Below are 16351 nucleotides of genomic sequence, written 5' to 3'. Positions count from 1 at the left end.
TATCTTTCTCTCCGACATCCAATTTTGGTGATTCAAGTTGGATTAGAAAACTAACTCAGAATGCTACAAATTCTCTTTTTCAGGTTTTGCAAAATTTGGAATTAAAAATGACTAAAATCACGTTTGAAGTCGTAATGGTACTATTAAAGCTCGAACGACATTTATCACATCGCATAAAAGAATTGTTCTCCAACTTTCCATCAAAAGCGAAGCAGGTTTAGAGTGATTCTAAGTTTTCGGAACTCGAGTTTACTCGCCTCTCCCATCAGTTACTTCATCAAAAGAAGACAACATATTTGGTTTGCTCTCTTTGGATAGCAGCTCTTTTCCGCATTATGAGATGTTGATTCTTTTTTTTTTTTATCAAGTTGACTGATTTTCGTTAACTCTGTAATAATTTTGGAAAATCCCGCTGATGCTACTAATTCGAAAATTGTTCTTTATTATCATTTTTATGTTCTAACTTTATTATGTTCAAGCTTGTTAATCGATATGTCCTGAAATTTTCCGGCATTAGTTTTTGATATTAAAGCCCCCGTAATGGAGGTTTTGGATTCATTTTTTATATTATGTCCAAGGGTGGTTTTTTTCCCCCGAACATCTGTATATGTTAGAGCATCTCCGATCGGTCTCACCATTTTTTCACCAAATCCCATTTATGGTCGCGAAAAATGGGTTCATCTCCCACCGGTAGCACACCATTTTACTCTTCCGTAATTTTTGGTGGAAAAATGGTGTTTTTGGTCTCCAATGATTTCACCAAAATTTACACCAAATATTAAAATAATAATATTTTACCATTTCACAACTTATAGGAAATGGGATTTGGTTTGGTCTCCCATGGCATTTCACCAATATGCCCCAAAAATTTAAATCTAATGTTAAATTTAATTTTATAATATTTTATTTCCTAAATATTAATTATAGATCCAATGCTAAGTAATAAATTTTCTTAATTATATAATTTAAAAATTATGTCATCATTCTATTAAATGTCTATAAATGTCTCGTCTTGTATTTCATCAATTAAAGTGTGTTTCGTTAATATTCTACTGTTTCTTATTATATTTTATTAATAGCAATTAGCATATTAGTTAAGTAAAGAAATGAACTAATAAACATTGATACCAACAAAATATACAAATTAATTAAAAATAAGCATATTTATATTATTAGAATTAATATTTTATTAATAATATCAAATGTATATATTTTAAAAACTAATTTAATAATTAATACCAATGTATTTACGATAAATATTCTAATAAGTTGGTAATCGGGTGCAATAAGTTAAAATCGTCATTTTATATGGTACTTAATAAAATGGTGTTAATTACGGCAAATCCTATTTTCAACTCTATATTTGGTAGGAAAAATAGGATTTGGTGGAAAAAATAGGAAAATGGTGGACCGGTGGAGATGAAAGTGGAAAAATATGATTTGAGTATTTGGTGATATGGGGGTTGACCACGGTAGGAGGCTAAAATAAAATCTCTATAATTCTAGTGTGACACAAAAAGTGTGGGAAAACAAGAAAAAAAAAACAGCAAAGTTTAAACTTAGCCAGGGAATTGAGGCAAAATATCAAAAAGAAATGCAAGAGACGATTGAGTGAATAGTGCAACTCCAAGGAGCTTCAATATTGCAACTCATGAATTCCCGTGTCAAGAAAGGAGCTTCTATTGTTCTCTAATTGTTCATAAACATGATAAATCCATATCAAATAACACAAATTCCTCATGCTAAAGAATTTTAATTGCAAATTTGTGTTAAGTGCATATAAATTTATCTAAATTCCATACATTAACCATTACAATTAACGACAGAAAAGTATTCAAAGTCGAGAATATTAGACAAGATAAATCCTCTAGTTGTGTTATGTTTCGGTCCATGTTTGACAATGCTTGCTATCCTATGCATTAACTCTACCCTTCACAAGTTTCTACCCGTCCTACTGTTCATATTGGAGGGGATGACTTTCGTAACTTTCACACTCTTGTAAGTATATATATATATATATATATATATATATATATATATATATATATATATATATATATATATATATGTGTGTGTGTGAGTTTGTCATGATATATATATATATATATATATATATATATATATATATATATATATATATATATATATATATATATATATATATGCATTTATATGATATCGACATGATTTAAATATATATATGTGTGGTTTTGATTGATCACGATGCTCCAAGTGCAAGCAAGTCCATACATTCCATACATTAACCATTACAATTAACTACAGAAAAGTCTTCAAAATCGAGAATATTAGACAAGAGAAATCCTCTAGTTGTGTTATGTTTCGGTCCATGTTTGACAATGCTTGCTATCCTATGTGTTAACTCTTCCCTTCACAAGTTTCTACCCGTCTTACTGTTCATATTGGAGGGGTTGACTTTCGTAACTTTCACACTCTTGTAAGTATATATATATATATATATATATATATATATATATATATATATATATATATATATATATATATATATATATATATATATATATATATATATATATATATATATGCATTTATATGATTTCGACATGATTTAAATATATATATATATATATATATATATATATATATATATATATATATATATATATATATATATATATATATATATATATATATATATATATATATATATATGTGTGTGTTTGTGTGTGTGTGCATTTATATGATTTCGACTTGATTTAAATATATATGTCAGGTATTGATTGATCCCGATACTCTAAGTCCAAGCAAGTGCATACATTAACCTTACAATTAGCGACTGAAAAGTCTTCAAAATTGAGAATGTTTGACAAGAGAAATCCTCTAGTTGTGTTATGTTTTGGTCCATGTTTGATAATGCTTGCGTTAACTCTTCCCTTCACAAGTTTCTACCCGTCCTACTGTTCCTATTGGAGGGGATGACTTTCGTAACTTTCACACTCTTGTAAATATATATATATATATATATATATATATATATATATATATATATATATATATATATATATATATATATATATATATATATATATATATATATATATATATATATATATATATATATATATATATATATATATATGCATTTATATGATTTCGACATGATTTAAATATATATATGTCAGGTTTTGATTAATCCCGATGCTCCAAGTCCAAGCAAGTCCATACATTAACCATTACAATTAGCGACAGAAAAGTCTTCAAAATCGAGAATATTAGACAAGAGAAATCCTCTAGGTGTGTTATGTTTCGGTCCATGTTTGACAATGCTTAATATCCTATGCGTTAACTCTTACCTTCACAAGTTTCTACCCGTCCTACTGTTCATATTGGAGGGGTTGACTTTTGTAACTTTCACACTCTTGTAAGTATATATATATATATATATATATATATATATATTTCAAGATTTTTTGCAAGCTATATCTTTAATTCTAAGTATTATTTTTGCAAGGTGCGTTCTAAGTTATGTGCAGTATATATATAGTTAATTTATTGAATTTGTTTGTAAAATTAAATGAATTTCAGGATTGCGAGGGATATACCTAGAACCACTGATGCAAGTTTTGGCGAGCAATTTTACATACTATATTTTTTCATGACTTTAATTGTGGATGTACAAGAAATATAAAAACCGTGTGTCTTATTTTCTAATTAGTGTTACGAATATAATGCACCATTATAATTAATTATTTATTCAGGAAATGAAATAATGACTTATGAGGACCCTCAACCGATATCAGGAATACAACTCCTTGTTTTTGTGTTTTTCATGCAATAGTGCCCACAAATTGTTGTTGCTCCTGAGCAGCGCCGAAACTTTAATATCAGAGAGTTTTCTCAGCAATATAACCTTGATTCACCTATTGCAGCAACATACTATAACTGTCACAGGGAGAACGGCACAGGAGCACGAAGATTACCCTCTAATTAACTAATTAAGGGCAACTTTATCTCGAAGCGATTTGCATCTACATCTACCCTACTACGCATCATAATATTTACTTAAATGTAAACTATGTATGAACGTCCTATGTGAAATAAGTACAACATGTTTTTTTTAAACTACTTTATTTGCAAATAAATAGATCTCATTTAGCACCAAAAAAATATCATTCGTGTCATAAATAAGTTTAAGGTTTCTCCAACGAGATATTTTCTGGCATTTGGATCAAATTTGGCATGTTGTGAATAATTATCATATATATTTGATAATGAATTTGAGTTTAGTATATTTATGTACTTATGAACGATAAAGATTAAATACACGATGTATCACAGTACTCTGTAAACTGCTATACCCTACACCACTGATCATCATTTTTTACTATTTCCCTTTTCTCGTCCACTTGCTACCGTATGCCATCGCAATTTGTTTTCTAACTAATCTACAAAGTAATATTGAGAAGAAAAAAAATAAAATAATCAATTTCGATATCGTAATATATTTAGAAATTGAATATTATTTCATTTTCCTTCAAATATCAAAATAAATTAATTGAATTTTTTTTAAAATCGAATGAAAAAAAAAAGTAGTATATTTGGAAGGGAATAATGTTTCCGTGAAGGGAAGAATTAACGGATTGACAAATAAAGAAGAAAGGTGGGGAAAAAAGAAAGAAAATAAATGTCAATGAAGATTATTATTAGGGTTTACACAGTTTAACAAAAAAGAAGAAGAAAGAAAGAGTTTTTCCATATACGATAGATTTTTGTTTCTTTTAATATAAGTTCCAAATTATTCATGTGATTAATTTATAAGTTTAATTTAAATTGGATTTTATACATGATTGATTTTCTAATTAAAATTTTAACTTTATGTTTCTTTTAATATAATTTCCAATTTGTAATTAACCTTTAAATCATTATTCATGTGATTAATTTATAAGTTTAATTTAAATTGGATTTTATACATGATTGATTTTCTAATTAAAATTTTAACTTTAATAAAAAGGGTTTTTATGTAATTTTTCTTATAATCCAGGGTTCGTACTTTTTTTCTTGGGTATGTATAAATCCTACATAGCGCAATTTTATTGGTTGGTTACGGTTCAAAAAGTACAACTCTCTCGGACCCTAGACAACCCCATAATTCATACTTCATATTCAACCTCGTGTCCAAACAAAAAAAATAAATTAAATTGCAAAACGGTTTCAAACAAAATTAAGAAAAATCTTTCTTATTCTTTTTTTATTTTAATCATTTTATCTAATTTATGGACTACAGTCTACATGGATCAAACGGTTCTCACTCAGGAAATCTTTGGCTTAGCTTATGAGTTTTTATTCAATAATCATAGTTCTAATATGAGGCTAAGGTTGTAACCGAAGTTTTATCTTATTTTTGTAATATTTAATTTAGAAGTTAATAAATATTTGCATCTTAAAAATTATCTTTTACAAATACACATGGTTCATTTATGTTAGTAAATGTACCGTATCTCCTGTTATAACTCTAACTGTCCGTGCAGCACGGTGTAAATTATTGGGGCAATTTTTTTTTTGGTGTAGTTTTAATATGTAGTTTTTAAAACGGTGTTGTTTTGGGAAGAGTAACGAAATTGGAGTTGACCGCAACCCACCACGGCGGCACCGGCAGGAGACGCCACCGCCGGCGGCGGCACCAAGTGAAGACGCCAGCTTCAACGGCGACAAGGCTAGAGGCGGCGTCTTCTCCCTATTTTTAAATTATTAATATTTTAATATTTTAATATTTTAATATTTTAATATTTTAATATTTTAATATTTTAATATTTTAATATTTTAACATTTTAATATTTTAATATTTTAATATTTTAATATTTTAATATTTTTTATTTTTTAATATTTTAATATTTTATTATTTTAATATGTTCTGATTTTTTTATATTTTAATATTTTATGATTTTTAATTTAAAAAAAAAAAACCAATTCTAACTACATTCATTAGTTTGATGTTAGTATTAAATTTATTACATTTTATATATTTTATCAATTAGTGTTAAATTAATCATTGCATATATTTATCTAATCAACACAATAAAATAGTGTACAATCTTAAAAACATGTAGACAAAAACAAAAGGAGTTCTAGAAAATAAAAGAGTTATATTAAATAAATAGGTACAATAAAAGAGTTATATAAAATAAATTGGTCCAAAATGAGTACAAAGACAAAATAAGTACAAGAAAATAAAATTGGCACTATGAAGTCAGTGCCTATGTGAACCAGTGCCACATGCAGGTGCCCGTCTAGTCCTACGCGGCCTACCATCTCAACGAATGTCAGGATCTGCCGATACATCATCAACAAACTGGGTGTCATCCGGTGGATATAGAACAGGGGAAACATTATACTGTGGTCGGATACGCTCTTGGGGACTCGAGTATCCCAAATTGAGATCCAGATGTGGACCCCATGATTAGAACCGAGTATCAATAGCAGGAGGATATGGGGTAGCTATAGAATCGGACCATGGCATATCTGGAACGTAATCATTCGTAGATGGACCGACTAAATCTTTCAATGTGAGTACCTGAGATGTAGACGCACCGAACATATCCATAAATCCCTGTGTAGTAGATAAATCGTCCATACCTCCATGCACAGAAAAATCTGCATAAAAGGGTGTATGAGAAGCAAATGGACCGGCAACATCTCCAGATGGAGGTACCCGAGATGTAGATGCATAATAGTTCCCCTCTCTCGTCTGTCTCACGTCATGCTCCAATTCAGTAGCTCTTTCGGCAGCGCTGGACCTTCTTCTGGTACGTCTATCTCGATGCGGAGAAGGTATAGGAGGTATGGCAGGTATCGGAGGTAAGTTGGACGAAGCACCATCTCTACGTAGAAGTTGAGTCCCAGCTGCATACATCCGTGTAGCGTTGTCCTGATACATATCGTATATCCGATCGTCATCTCGAGAAACTGCCCTAGCAGCAAGACTCATGGATATAAGCTGATTACCCTGAAATAAAAGGCATTACAAGTTTAAGAACGTAAACAACTGAAAAAAAAACAAATTGAAAAACATCGAAAGTAATGGTTGTTTTGAGAAAAATACTAACCACAATATCCAGTAAAATCGGGTCTCCGACCTGAAAACCGATATCATCAAGATTGTCAATCGGTGATATCAAACGACGTGTGTGCCTCTCATACCACTCGTAGTATCTTGGATCTGTCTGAGGCCCACTAAACTCAATAAATGGATATTCAATGGGAGAATCAAGTCGGCCATGCCATCTATCAACATAGATACGGTGAAAACGAGCCCAATCTTTACCCCTGCACCTCGACGATCATAAGAATGCAACTTAATTTCAATATCGTGATCAGTAGGATGTGGTGGTATATGTTGTACCCTCCCAAACTGATGTAGCACCCTATACGGACGATGCATCTCAACTCTCTCGTAAAATATAAGGGGACAACTCGACAACCAAAGCTGTGGATGCACTATCTCTGGATACTCAAGTAAAGCGCCAAACTCAAGATCTAGTTCACTATAAGGCATCCATGTAAACTAGAAATTTGTTTTTTTTTAATATATTGTTAAATAACCACAAACATTAGGGGGAGCAAATTCGGGCAACTCCGCTAAAGCTCGTAAAATTCCCGGAACTCGATCTGAAATTACACAAACGCTTTCTCCATCTGGAATTTGAGAAATTAGATGTCTGTGTAGCATTTGAAAAAACCACCTCCAAGCCGCCGTGGTTTCATTATCAACAAGAGAAAATGCTAGTGGTAGCACTTGGTTATTGGCGTCCAAACAAACGGCAATTAGTAACTTGTGCTTGTACTTCGTGTAGAGATGAGTTCCATCCACACTAATAACTTTTCGACAGAACTTGAATCCATCCAAGCATGGCTTGAAGGCCCAAAAGAAGTACTTGATCATCTTCCGTGTTGGAATGTCTGTTGGTTTGAAAACCCACTCAATTGTCGTACCCGGGTTCGTTCTATGGAGTGCCTTCATAAACTTGGGCAATTTGTTCACTGAGGAATCCCAACTCCCGAACAAGTTATCTCTGCAACGCTTCAAACCATAGCAAGCTTGCATCTTCGAAAGTTGAAATCCTAATTGAGACCTCACAATATTCTGTGCTTGTGTTATTTTGCAAGCTGGGTCATCTCGAACGGACTGAACCAATAAGGAAGCAATGTAGTTCCTGTCAAAATTCTTGTGTTCATTCGACATTTCATCCATTATGCAACTGTGGGGCCCACCATATCTCGTTATAAGGAAGAATCCTTTGCCCGATTTTTCAATTCCCCGCAACGACCATCTACAAGGCCTTTTAGGTGTGCTATGCTTGCGCTTGACACTCCATAGCTTCGGCTTACTTTCGACAACTGTGAATTCCCGTTTAGCGAATCGAATCGAATGGTCTCTCACCGCGGCGCAAAGGCGTTTTTTTTCCTCAAACACCATCCCGACCTGAAGAATACCTCGATCGCTATCGTAAAACTTATCATATCGGCCCCTTCCAACATCAACTGAATCTGCCGCCACTTCTGGAAACGACATCGAGAAAAATGGGATTGACTCATACAACGTCGGTTGTTCCTTTGCTTCCGCCTCGTTGTGCTGCAACCACATCACCGGAACATCATCTTGTACGTCTTCATCTTCATTGTCGCCGTCTCCGTCATCGGATGGTTCGGAATTCACAGGACTGTTCGGCCCAACGGAGTCACCTATATGGTCATCATCTTCGAAAATGCTCCGTCTCGGGGAACTCAACTCACCAACAAATCCCCCTAAACTACCATAGTTAATTGTATAGGGATCTCTGTGCACCTCTTTCGCTCCACTAGTCTCACAATAGTTAGGGATGCCTTGTGTCGCCGCCAGAAAATCCGGAGTCACCTGTGGTTGTGAGAAATATGGTTCATTCAAATCAAATGCCTCTACGCTCACTTGTGGTGGGGCACTATCAATGTACTTCGGTTCAATCTCAACAAATACTTCGATAGCCTCATTCCCTTCGTCCGGATCGATATACATTTGTAAATCTTCATCTGTTGTTATCTCGGTAATCATCTCCTTCATTTTTTCTCCATTATAAACGTAAGATTTGCAACACACTCTTAGTCCAAACTGATTAACATCGACATCTAGACGTTGATACAACTTTAACAGAAAATGTGCAAAGGACGAGTCACGTTTAATTCGAAATGCTGTTTTGTGGGCAATACTATATTTCACTACCCAATCATCGGGAATTATGTGACCTCCAAAGTACACGTACACTTTGACATTATTTTTATCCGCCATCAATCTTCAAAAGATTAAGGAGATAATTAACTCATCAATCCAGATTAATTAATAATGAAGCACATTAGTTAAAAAATAATAATTTAATTAAGCATACCAAAAAAATAATTAGTTAATTTAATTTAATTGCCCCATGTTTTTACAACACCATTTTAGCTACTCTTTTACAAAACAACACCAAAAAAAACTTTTTGCACATGCTTATAAAATATAAATAGTACTAATACCAAGTATAAAATAAATGGGTAAATTACAAACACCCCCCTGAGGTATGACCAAATTACAAAAACACCCCTCTTGTTTGGATAATTACAACCACCCCCCTCAACTCATCAAATTTAGTGGAATCTTCGAGATTATATGGAATATTATCACTTTTGTACCTGTTTTATCCCATTCAAACTCTACATTATGAAGCAAGATGACCATAATATGTGATTTTTAGCTTGTATATATCAGTTTGTGGTGCATCGAAAACTGTATTTTTTACACAAAGAGTACAAACTAGAGCACATTTCACGGAATCTAGATGACTGTTGAATTTGGCACCATAAAGGTAGATGTAATTATCCAAACAAGAGGGGGGTTTTTGTAATTTAACCATACCTCAGGGGGGTATTTGTAATTTACCCAAAATAAATAAACTACTAACTAACTAACTAACTAACTAACTACCCACATGAACACTAATCACATGTATTTACAATAATTAATTAAAAAAATTGAACATAATAAAAAATTATAATAATAATTTTTTTCTTTTTAAATTATTTACAATAATAATAAAATATTACCTTGGTTGGGTGAAGAGAACCACCGGCCACGACCACGGAGCACCGGCGGCGGCTACTGGAGCACCGGTGGCGGGGGAGACGACGGCGGGGAGACGACGACGAGGGAGGCAGCGGCGGCCAGGCGGCGTCGGCGGCAGCTGGAGGTAATTATATATTTTATTTTTAATTTGAAAACTAAATTTGGTTTTTTGTTTTTGAAGTTTAACAGAGAGAAGAGAGAGGAGGAGTAGCAGCTCAGGAAGAAGAAATGTGGGGGAGGAGAGAGAGTGGGGACGCCGTTGTCGGTGGCGTCTTTACAAGACGCCGTTGTCAACGGCGTCTCCTGATCAAGGCACAGTCCCCGAGGTGGGCAGTCTTGATCTGGGCCATCGGATCAAATTTCACAGTGCAATCTGGACCGTCTATATATTAAAATTATAAAATATTAAAATATTAAAAAAATCAGAAAATATTAAAATATTAAAAAATTAAAAAAAGTAAAATATTAATAATTTTGAAAATAGGTAGAAGACGCCACCGGTGGCGGCGTCTCCAGCCTTGTTGCCGTTGTAGCTGGCGTCTTCACTTGGTGCCGCCGCCGGCGGTGGCGCCTCCTGCCGGTGCCGCCGTTGTGGGTGGCGGTCAACCCCAATTACGTAACTCTTCCCAAAACAGCACCATTTTAAAAACTACATATTAAACTACACCAAAAAAAAAATTGCCCCTAAATTATTCATATATATTATAAATTAAATTACAAAAACTATATAAAATTTAGGGAAATAGAAATTAAACCAACAGAGAGTCCCGATTGATTTAGGGTCCGAGATGAGTTGTACTACTCGGACCCAACGATTGAAAATCAACCAACAAAAATATGACACGTATGATTTGTACGAACCCCATGAAAAAGTACGATACCTATCAGGGGCCCATCTAGGGGGTGGCCATGGACCACCAAGAATATAAAAACAAAATTATTTACATTCATATAGTATTGAATACCTCAGTGTTAAAGTAATCTTATTTATATTATGAGGTCAAGGGTTTGACCCCTACAAAAGCAGGGCTGATTTATGCTGACCTTTTTTTTTTTTTTTGTGATTTTTTTCCTCAATTTTGTGCCCTCCCATTCCCAAATCAGATTTTGTTTTTTCGCTGAAAAATTCTTCTTCCCACGATTAGCACCTCCCCCAACACTTTTTTTTTTTCTTTAAAACTTTTTTTTCTCCAAAACCCCCTCTTTTATTTTCCCCAAAATTATTCCTATCTTCTGGAATTTGTGGGAGACAACATATATTTTAGTGGATTTTCGAATTTGATAAAGGGAATCCCGAGAAATTGAAAGCAAGTCAAAGGAAAGGGGAGCTAGGGATTCAATTGATGGAGAGGTAAAATTATTAATTGACAACAGATTTTTTTTTCTTCAAAACTTTTTTTTCTCCAAAACCCCCTCTTTTATGCTGACCTTTTTTTTTATTATTATTATTTGTGATTTTTTTCCTCAATTTTCGTGCCCTCCCATTCCCAAATCAGATTTTTTTTTTTGCTCAAAAATTCTTCTTCCCACGATAAGCACCTCCCCCAACACTTTTTTTTTTCTTTAAAACTTTTTTTTCTACAAAACCCCCTCTTTTATTTTCCCCAAAATTATTCCTATCTTCTGGAATTTGTGGGAGACAACATGTATTTCAGTGGATTTTCGAATTTGATAAAGGGAATCCCGAGAAATTGAAAGCAAGTCAAAGGAAAGGGGAGCTAGGGTTTCAATTGATGAAGAGGTAAAATTATTAATTGACAACCGATTTTGTTTTTCTTCAAAACTTTTTTTTTCTCCAAAACCCCCTCTTTTATTTTCCCCAAAATTATTCCTATCTTCTGGAATTTGTGGGAGACAACATATAATTCAGTGGATTTTCTAATTCAATAAAGGGAATCCCGTGAAATTGAAAGCAAATCAAAGAAAAGGGAGCTAGGGTTTCAATTGATAAAGAGGTAAAATTGTTAATTCACAACCGATTTGGTGGTTTACGGCTATTGTCTCAGGTGGTCGTCACCGAATTTCAGCGAGAAGTCAAGTCTGTTGTTGAAACTTTAGGAGCCGATTAGAGGTAATTAGACTTTAAATTTCAATTTTTATGATTTTTCAGATAATTTGTGCACCATCAATCGAATTGTTTAATTGATTTTATTTAATTTATTTTACAGTATGTTGTTCAAGTTCTTTACGCCTATCCCTCAATTTTCGGAGTCTAATAATTCTACTATCGGAAATGAATCAACAATTGAAGCCTCTCCGATTCTTTCTACAACTGAGGGACCATCCGGAGAACCTTCTTCTACTCCTTCATCAAGTGATCCACCATCTTCAAATAAGGTATTCAATAAGGGGGAATATTTGGAGTTGGATCCTGGCAAAAAAAAAATCCAATTCTTAATTATCTTGTAAATCGACCTACAATACCCTATATGACAGAATATCCTCCTAGAAAAATTGGGAAAATGAATCGTTCTTTTAATAATAGTTGGTATAAATACAATGACTAGTTGGAATATAGTATAGAAAAGAAGTTGTGTTTTGTTTGCCATGTTATTTATGCTACAATGGTACTAGTAATTCTGCATTTGTGATGGAAGGTTTAGGTGTTGGAATCTAAAAAATAAGTTGAATACACATGTTGGTGAACTCAATAGTCATCATAGAAATTGTGTCAAAGCATGTGCGAATCTTATGAAGAAAAATCAAAGTATTGAGTCTTAATTTGTAAAGCATAGTACAAAAGCAGAAGCTGATTATCTTGTTCGTGTAAAAGCATCACTTGAAGCAGTCAAGTTTCTTGTCAGAGATAGAATTGCGTTTAGGACACATAATGAGGGGGAAAATTCTATTTATAAGGGCCATTTTCTAGAATTTATCGAAGCATTGGGGAGAAACGATGAGAAAATAGCAGAAGCATTTAAAAGTGGTGGAGGAAATTGTAAGATGACTTCTCCTGTTATTCAAAAAGAACTTGCAAATGCATGTGCCGTTGAAACTGTTAAAAAAATAGTTGAAGAAATTGGAGATGGTTTATTTAGTGTTCTTGTTGATGAGTCCGGTGATTGCTCTGGTAAAGAACAAATGGCAGTAGTTTTGCGTTTTATTGATGATAGAGGATTTATTGTCGAACGATTTATTGGCATTGTTCATGTTGAGGATACAAGTGCGAAAGTGCTTAAAGATGCTCTTGAAACTTTGTTGTCGGGATTTGGATTGGTATATCTAAAATTCGAGGACAAGGATATGATGGAGCAAGTAACATGAAAGGTCAATTTGGTGGATTAAAAATCTTGATTCAAAAAGAGAATCCACAAGCCTATTAGGTGCATTGTTTTGCTGACCAACTTCAATTGGCTCTTGTTTCAATGCCTCGGATGCATGAAGATGTTGATTGGTTTTTCCTTGAAGTGTCTTGTATTGTAAATTTTCTACGGTCTTCTAACAAACGACAATCTTTGCTTCGAAAAAAATAAGTTGCTCATTTTGCAAATCTAATTGAGGATTAGTTGGTGGAAATGGGTACCGGCTTGAACCAAGAGTTGTCTATCGCAAGAGCGGGTAATACACGGTGGGGATCTTACTTTCAGACTCTTAGTAGGTTGGTTGATTTGTTTACTCCCATTATTGTAGTGCTTGAAGATTTGAAAAGTGATAGATATTCAAAGAGTGAACCAAAAAGTTTATTATTTGTCTGCAAACTTTTGGATTTGTTTTTATGTTGCACTTAATGGTTGAGGTTTTGTCGTTGACAAATGATTTGTCTCAAGCATTACAAAAGGGAGATCAAGATATTGTGACCGCCATGCAACTTGTCCAAGTAAGTAAGAAAAGGCTTCAACAAATAAGAGATAATGGGTGGGAAGCATTTTATAAAAAAATGGTGGATTCTTGTGGTAATCTTGAAATTGATGTGTCCAACATGGAGTCAAGGTATGTGAAAGGTAATAAATCCAAAAGACTAGCTCCGTTATTGTCAAATCTCAATTATAACAAGAATGATTGGTTTTTACATGTCATAGATTTTGTAATGAAAGAGTTGGGTCGATTTACACCGGAAAATGTTGAGTTGTTGAATTGTGTAGCATGTTTGAATCCTTATTCTTCTTTTCAAGATTTTGACATTAAATCACTTGTGAGGTTGGCAAGATTCTACCCAAATGACTTTGAGGATGTTAGTGATAAGGAGTTGTCTAGCCAACTTGAGACTTATATTGAGTGTGTCAAGATGGACGATAATTTTTCCAAGTTGAAGGGTATATCGGATCTATGTAGGACTCTTGTTCGTACAAAAAAACACAAGACATTTGGATTGGTGTACACACTTTTGAAGCTAGCTTTGTCATTACCGGTGGCCACGGCAAGTGTTGAGCGAGTATTTTCTGGCATGAAATATGTGAAGAATGAGTAGAGAAATCGAATGGCAAATCCATGGCTTAATGATTGCTTGGTGGCATTTGTGGAAAAAGAAGTGTTTATTACAGTCGATGATCTAGATATTATCAAGCGCTTTCAAGCGATGAGTAAGAGGATAATGCATTTACGCTTGGACTATAAATACATTTTTAATCTGAGTTGTAATTGAAACATTGTTATTATTTAATTTATTTTTCTATGCGGCATACCCTGAGTTTTTATGCTGGATCCGCCACTAATACCTACCTTATAAGTGAAATTACATAAAAAACCCTATTACTAAAACTTAAGTAACAATTAATAATGATTAATAATTAGGGCAAATGGCAAAAAGGGACATGACAAAGGACTTAAATGCACATTGGTCCACAAAAACAACAATCTTTCAAATAAATTTATCCCCATGTATTTACTCCAAAATACCCTCCATAATATATTTTTTATCAACTCCATCCATTATACTCTAACTTCCTTAATATTAAATATTGACCCTGGATTTAAACAAATATATCACATTAACCCCCATTTTAATAATTTTTTGAAAAAATATTTTTTTTTTCGAAAATAAACTTTTTCTGAATTTTTTTTTTCCGGCCAGATTCTGGCGTTGACTGGGTGGGGGGGGGGGGGGGGTTTCTCCGGCGTTGATTTTTTTTTTCTTTTCTTAGTTTTATTTTTCGGCCGATCAACCGCAATTGACCGTCGTTCTCCGATGTTGACTTATTTTTTTTGATTTTTTTTTAACTTTTTTTGTTAGAGAAAAATATTTTAATTAATATTACTGTCTCATATAGTAATATTACAGTTTCAGACAATAATATTACTATTTCGGACAGTAATATTATGAATATTATTTTTCCGAACAGTAATATTACTAATATTACTGTCCCAAACATTGATATTATTGCATGAGACAGTAGTATTACGGTCGGAGACAGTAATATTACAGTTGAAGACAGCAATAATGCAGGCCAAGATGATAAAATTAATTAATATAGTAATATTACTATCTCAGACAGTTAAATTACTATTGGAAACAGTAATTTTGAGCCAAAACAATAATATTAATTAAAATATTTTTTTAAGAAAAAAATAAAATTTCAAAAAAAAAGTCAATTAACAGTTAAATTACTGTATGCGACAGTTAAATTACCGGTGGAGATAGTAATTTAGCAGTCAAGAAACTAGTATAAATTAAAATATTTAAAAAAAAAAGAGTCAATTAACAGTTAAATTACTGTCTCCGACAGTTAAATAACTGCTGGAGACAGTAATTTAGCAGATAGTAATATTAATTAATATATTTTTTAAGAAAAAAAAATATTAATTAACAGTTAAATTACTCTCTCCGACAGTTCAATAACTGTTGGAGACTGTAATTTAGCAGTCAATACAGTAATATTAATTAAATTATTTTTTTTAAGAAAAAAAAATTACAAAAAAAAAAATTCAATGCCGGAAACCCTGCGGTTGACCTACCGGAAAAATATTTCAGACAAAAAGAAATTTTTCAAAAAAAAAAAAAAAGAGTTAATGTCGTGGTTCTCTGGCGGTCTCTGGTGGTGGCGGGTCAAAATTGGGGTTAAAATTGAAATTATGGTAAAAAATTGGTTAATTGGTGAAATTTGGTCTAAATTGGGGTTTAAATTATTAAATTGGTGTTGAATTGGTTTTTTTTTTTTTGTTGTAAAAAATAGACTTTTTAGTTATCGGTGCGAGAAATTAGTAAGTCGAGGTATGATCGTGGAATTTTTTTTACTTGGGGGTCGAAGACCAAAAACGACCAAAGTTAGGGGCAAAGTGCAGTTAACCTTACTTTTAATTCTC

The 16351-nt window shown here is 33.0% G+C and overlaps 1 long non-coding RNA gene across 1 annotated transcript; it reads left to right on the top strand.

The window, feature by feature from the left end:
* Positions 1-11746: 11746 nt before the first annotated feature.
* On the top strand, positions 11747-14718 carry LOC148766319 (uncharacterized). The gene is made up of 3 exons (XR_016034826.1): positions 11747-11852; positions 12118-12182; positions 12280-14718. It is a non-coding gene; the product is annotated as an uncharacterized LOC148766319 (long non-coding RNA).
* Positions 14719-16351: the final 1633 nt, after the last annotated feature.

This window comes from Erythranthe guttata, chromosome 12 (assembly GCF_056151865.1).
Source record: "Erythranthe guttata isolate IM_541 chromosome 12, IM_541, whole genome shotgun sequence".
Taxonomy (NCBI): domain Eukaryota; kingdom Viridiplantae; phylum Streptophyta; class Magnoliopsida; order Lamiales; family Phrymaceae; genus Erythranthe; species Erythranthe guttata.
This window is presented reverse-complemented; position numbering and strand designations above follow the sequence as displayed.